Below are 6,647 nucleotides of genomic sequence, written 5' to 3'. Positions count from 1 at the left end.
TCATCGGCCCTCTAGAACTTAGAACTACTTAAACCTAACCAACCTAAGGACATCACACTCATCCATGCCCGAGGCAGGATTCGAACCTGCGACCGTAGCAGTCGCTCGGCTCCAGACTGTAGCGCCTAGAACCGCTCGGCCACCTCGGCCGGCATGAACGTATGGAAGGGGTAAATGGCCACAACAGTATATTCATTTATTTATAGACAAAAAATTAATCCGCCTTTTCCATTACTTGTCCCTGTCGCCAGGATTTTAAAAGATGAAGGAATACGTACTACTTGAGTAAAAAAAAGGAAACAAACACGAAGTAACACTTCTGGGACAAGCACATGCAACGTCGATACTCCACGAACGCCGCCGCCCCATCTTCATGGCACGTCTTCCCGTAATGTCGTGTAGGTAACGTTATCTGTTCAATCTCCTACGTGTTAATGTATCAAATTTATCTCCTGCCATGAATGATTCAGCTACGGGGCGGATCGTGGAAGATGCTCCGCAAGAAGCTCGAAAAGTATTGGCTGTACTTAGGGTTTTTCACAATGGCACAATGATGATCGTTTAAATAGTTCCAAAAAGCCGTGAGTCCTATGACACCACCTCCAAACGAACAATGATTCGCATGGCCTCTGATCCACGTGACAGGGCTGTGTTTCGTGCTCGGGTAATAAACAGTGTCCCGGGAAGAAAGAAGAAGAAAACAAAAAAGCACTCCGTCTAAAGGCCACAAGTGGCCCATCGGCACCATCCGACCGCCCTGTCATCCTCAGTGGAGGATGCGGATAGGAGGGGCGTGTGGTCAGCACACCGCTCTCCCAGGCGTTGTGATCGCTTTCGTTTACCAGAGCCACTAGTATTCAGTCGAGTAGCTCCTCAATTGGCGTCACGAGGCTGAGTGCACCCCGAAAAATGGCAACAGCGCATGGTGACCTGGATGGTCACCCACCCAAGTGCCGGCCACGTCCGACAGCGCTTAACTTCGGTGATTTGACGGGAACCGGTATATCCACTGCGGCAAGGCCGTTTCCCGACGGCCATAAAAGGAGAACCAAAATTTGACGCACAAAATACCATATCTCTCCCCCCGGCTCACAATGTAGTCGGTGTTTGTTTGTATCCTGAACGCTACAGTTCACACGTAGAGGCTTATCGGCAACATGGATCCTGTGAAGTCTCTCTCGTGTCATCTGTTTTTTGTTGACTGTCACGTACCAGGTCGAACTTACCTCTGAATCTAGCGTTACCGTGTTGGCAGTGCGCCATATTACCTTCCAGTGCACGGTGGGATTTGTCAGTTCGACGACATTAGGCGAGCGGCGGCGAAATAGGGTGCAGTAGATGCCACTGGCTGTTGGTAAGCGAAAGACAGGGATAACGTCAGTAGGTAGCTAGCTATACTCCAGATAAAAGCTCCTAAAGTAGGAAAATGGCGCCGGTATCTGGGTAAGCGCCACCGGACGTTGAAGGGAAGATGGTGCCAGAAGCTGTATCAGTAAGCCCATGTGGCTGGTCGGGCATCGCCACCAAAGCATAGAGATGTTGGATACTGCTCGATGACGAACACTGACAATCCCAAGTCCACCGCGTTCTTTAGGAAGAGTCAGGAAGTCGTATCGAACCTCAGATATCATCCCTGTGCTAACAAATGAACCGAGCGCTGCAATGGAGCTCCGAGCTACGTGTTTGCGCATCGGTAATATTGTGCAGCGTGCGGAATTCGAGGTTCCTGATAGACATTAATAAATGCGGTCCGTTGATGAATGTCCAAAGCACGGAGACGATGATCCACAAGTCCAGCACGGATATGTTGTAAAAGGCTCTGATCGACCTGAGTCGAAACAAGGCCCCGGGAGTAGACAACATTCCATTAGAACTACTGATGGCCTTGGGAGAGCCAGTCATGACAAAACTCTACCATCTGGTGAGCAAGATGTATGAGACAGGCGAAATACCCTCAGACTTCAAGAAGAATATAATAATTCCAATCCCAAAGAAAGCAGGTGTTGACAGATGTGAAAATTACCGAACTATCAGTTTAATAAGTCACAGCTGCAAAATACTAACGCGAATTCTTTACAGACGAATGGAAAAACTGGTAGAAGCGGACCTCGGGGAAGATCAGTTTGGATTCCGTAGAAATGTTGGAACATGTGAGGCAGTACTAACCTTACGACTTATCTTAGAAGAAAGATTAAGAAAAGGCAAACCTACGTTTCTAGCATTTGTAGACTTAGAGAAAGCTTTTGACAACGTTAACTGGAATACTCTCTTTCAAATTCTGAAGGTGGCAGGGGTAAAATACAGGGAGCGAAAGGCTATTTACAATTTGAACAGAAACCAGATGGCAGTTATAAGAGTCGAGGGGCATGAAAGGGAAGCAGTGGTTGGGAAAGGAGTGAGACAGGGTTGTAGCCTCTCCGCGATGTTATTCAATCTGTATATTGAGCAAGCAGTAAAGGAAACAAAAGAAAAATTCGGAGTAGGTATTAAAATTCATGGAGAAGAAGTAAAAACTTTGAGGTTAGCCGATGACATTGTAATTCTGTCAGAGACAGCAAAGGACTTGGAAGAGCTGTTGAACGGAATGGACAGTGTCTTGAAAGGAGGGTATAAGATGAACATCAACAAAAGCAAAACGAGGATAATGGAATGTAGTCAAATTAAATCGGGTGATGCTGAGGGAATTAGATTAGGAAATGAGACACTTAAAGTAGTAAAGGAGTTTTGCTATTTAGAGAGTAAAATAACTGATGATGGTCGAAGTAGAGAGGATATAAAATGTAGACTGGCAATGGCAAGGAAATCGTTTCTGAAGAAGAGAAATTTGTTAACATCGAGTATAGATTTAAGTGTCAGGAAGTCGTTTCTGAAAGTATTTGTATGGAGTGTAGCCATGTATGGAAGTGAAACATGGACGATAACTAGTTTGGACAAGAAGAGAATAGAAGCTTTCGAAATGTGGTGCTACAGAAGAATGCTGAAGATAAGGTGGGTAGATCACGTAAGTAATGAGGAGGTGTTGAATAGGATTGGGGAGAAGAGAAGTTTGTGGCACAACTTGACTAGAAGAAGGGATCGGTTGGTAGGACATGTTTTGAGGCATGAAGGAATCACAAATTTAGCATTGGAGGGCAGCGTGGAGGGTAAAAATCGTAGAGGGAGACCAAGAGATGAATACACTAAGCAGATTCAGAAGGATGTAGGTTGTAGTAAGTACTGGGAGATGAAGAAGCTTGCACAGGATAGAGTAGCATGGAGAGCTGCATCAAACCAGTCTCAGGACTGAAGACCACAACAACAACAACAATTAAGGGTCGTCGTGCGTGAGGTTTCGCCCGTGAATTCGATACGAACACAGCGGATTTTATCGCACAATCTGAGTTGTGTGACGTTTGCAGGTGTCATGCGAGTGTCTATACTGAAGGCAACCGATTTGTGTACATTTATACGGCTGCCCGGAGCTGCACCATAAGTGGCTAACCAATGCATGGCTCTGCGGGCATCATTTTCTTCACGACGAGTTAACATCAGATCATCTGCATGCCCAGTGCACCTATAAACGACGCCACACAGAGGTAATCCCGTGAGGCCGTGTCACAGACCACACAACAAACGTTCTAATGCTTAAGCGTACAGTATCGTCGATAAGTAGCAGCGAATCTGCACCGTGTCCGACACTCTACCGTTGACGAGTGCTTTCGATGTTGCGCCACGTAGGAGTTGGGACACCTCCTCGACGAAAGCGCCCAGCTAACAACAATTAAGTAGATATGACTGACGCTATCAAAGGCTTGACTAAAGCCGATCGCAGCCTGCGCCTCCGGAACACGACGCATATTAGCGAGGGCGATCAGGTCCCTGTAGCGGCACAGGGCGGCGCGCATATTATGCGTACCATACGTGCATGTCTGATCCATTGACAGGACACCAGACGTCGTACGCCGAATTCGAGCTGCCGGTAGACGTGTGAAGATTTTCATATCACAGTTTAACAAAGTTAATGGTCGGTAGTTCGTAATACGTGATCCTCCGCGAGGTTTACGGATTGGGATGATGACACTTTCTACAAAGGCATCCGGAAATTGCACCTCTGTTGTCACGATCTCTTGACATATAGTAGTCCAATAGGGTACCAATAGCCTCTGGAACGTCCTATAAATCTCCAGCGTCACCCGTGTGATCCTGGTGTCTTATTGGGTGCCCCTTTTCCTGTGGCATCCAACACTTCTTCATGGCATCCATCACTTCTTCTTCAGTCACCGGTTCTATCAGTTCCTTTTGGTGTTCCAGAGCAACTGTAACGTGCGTCAGATCAGCGACAGCAGCAATGAACTCTGCATCAGGACTCTTCTCCGCATACAGGTGAGAATAACGGATAAAGTACGTATTGCTTATGTCTCTTTGCGTGACGTGACGGATGCCATCTTCTGTCATCACCTCACGTATCAAAGTCCTGTGTCTACGCTTTTGTTCCACGGCTATATAATACATGGAGGGCCGTTCGCTGGCGATTCCGACGGTTTGACGCGTACGAATGATGGTTCCTTCCAAGTGTTGACGGGTCAGTGTCACGATCTTCGCTTTTTCTTATTGACAGTTATCTGACCGTCCAGTGATAGGGGCATAACGAAACACTCCGTGAGGATGGCGTAAAAGAATTCCGTAGTGCTGTGCCTCGACGCCTCAGCTTCCCTACTAAACGTCTTCGAGGCGCGTCGAAGGCTCATCTTGGCACAGTTCAGTCACCACTGTAAAGCAGACGTATGATCCTCGTCGTTGCAGGCACAGTCTCCACGTGTCTTCCACCGCCGCTTGACATTCCGGTGACGTCGGGTGAGCGGTGCTAAATTTCCACGAGCTGCGGCTGCGGCACACACGTTGGAGTCCAAGTGTGATAGTACAGATGAAAGCAGTGTGGTCAGTAAATGCTGATGGCCTCAAGTCGGCTGCCGTGACAGCATCCCTGAGAGAGAAGGAGGTATATATCCTGTCAATTCAGCTAGACGAATGTTCTGTGAATTGCGTGAAACCTAGTCTATCAGCGTCGATGATGTCCCAAGTGTCTACCAAACCTAGCCCGCGAATGACAACGCCGAGTGCTGGGCATGGTGAATGGTGAAAAATTTGTCATTCGAAGATTGTGCACAATTAAAATTGCCCCCGATCACCATAGCATCTACCCTGCCTTGCATAGGTGCGTTAATTTCTCATCAAAGGATATTGAACGTTCACACCTCCTGCTCGCACCGGCTGGTGCGTAAATATTGACGAGGTGTACTCATTGGACCGTAACTGCTATGCCCCTGGCATTCGATAGGTAATATACATCAACGGCTACTAAACCTTTGAGAAGTACTGCGCCGCTACTGCTCGTGTCGGACGCATCTGATATGTATGTCCTGTATCCAGAGATGTCCAGGAAGCCAAAAACGGATACTTCTTGCAATAAGGCCACGTTAATGTCGGCCGCATGAAGTGTGCCGCGGAACAACGGCAGCTTTTCGCTATTGATGTTGATAGTCACGAATCAATAAGACTGTCGTTCGCCCTCTAAGGCAGTGGCAGCCATCATTGTATGCAGTGGAGGTGAGTTTGGTCACCCCATCGCCAACCTGTCGTCTCTATTATCATACTGCCGGCCGGGGAGGCCGAGCGGTTCTAGGCGCTACAGTCTGGAACCGCGCGGCCGCTACAGCCGCAGGTTCGAATCCTGCCTCGGGCATGGATGTGTGTGATGTCCTTAGGTTAGTTAGGTTTTAGTAGTTCTAAGTTCTAGGGGACTGAAGTTAAGTCACTTAGTGCTCAGAGCCATTTGCACCATTTTTATTATCATACTGTCCGCATGAGATAGGGGGGAGGGAGGGAGGAGAGAGTAATTACCCCTCTTCGACAAGGGCTGTGCCCAGCAGAGAGTCGTCTTCCACGCCGTGCTCCCACTAGTCACTGGAGAGAATGGCAGCTACCAAAGAGGCCTCGGTCGTGGTTTCTCGCAGTTGCGACGGTGTTCCATCGCCCCTCCATCTCCGAATGGGTATCCAGGAGAAGAATCCATCGTCGTAGTTCCTAAAGGGGGAGCATTGTTCGTCGACGCCGCCGTAGCAGGTGAGCCCACGACACGGCGAAATCCGTACGATCGTGCGTATCTGTCCGCAAGAGACAGTCGTCAGACGGCGTTCGTCGGCGTTTCTCGAGCTCACGGGGCGAACGCTGCTTCCGGGCGTGCGTCCCCCTGTCAGAATGTTAGTGTAGATCCGTCTAGAGGAAATCTTGGGTTTGCGCGTCTCGTGGTTGAACATCCATCCGCTGGTTGTGCGGTGGCAGCTGCTGACCGTAGTTATCTGGCAGCGAGCGGTCGTTATGTGCCTCATCGATAACGTGTCCGTCTGTCTGCCGTGGTAACCTGTCTCGATCCTCACCGTCAGACGTTCCAGGTGCCGTTGTGCATAAGTAATCCGTGGAATCCAAGGAGGAACACGTTGTACCGCTTCGACTGATGGAATCTGGGTGATACGCAGCTGCAAACAATCAGAGTGAACATGACCCTCCTGTTCACATCCTGAAAATGAGCGCCGTCAATCGTACATGATAATTACACAACCATCGGCAATGTTTAAGTATAAAGGAACATCCCAGCGGAGGTTCGAGTC

At 48.6% G+C, this 6,647-nt stretch overlaps 1 pseudogene; it reads right to left on the bottom strand.

Moving 5' to 3' along the window:
- Positions 1-910: 910 nt before the first annotated feature.
- LOC126249932 (5S ribosomal RNA) lies at positions 911-1,028 on the bottom strand (annotated as a pseudogene).
- Between the last annotated feature and the right edge of the window lie 5,619 nt (positions 1,029-6,647).

Source organism: Schistocerca nitens, chromosome 3, assembly GCF_023898315.1.
Source record: "Schistocerca nitens isolate TAMUIC-IGC-003100 chromosome 3, iqSchNite1.1, whole genome shotgun sequence".
NCBI classification, from domain to species: Eukaryota; Metazoa; Arthropoda; class Insecta; order Orthoptera; family Acrididae; genus Schistocerca; species Schistocerca nitens.
The sequence above is the reverse complement of the archived record's forward strand: the minus strand, read 5'-3'. Positions and strand labels throughout refer to the sequence as shown.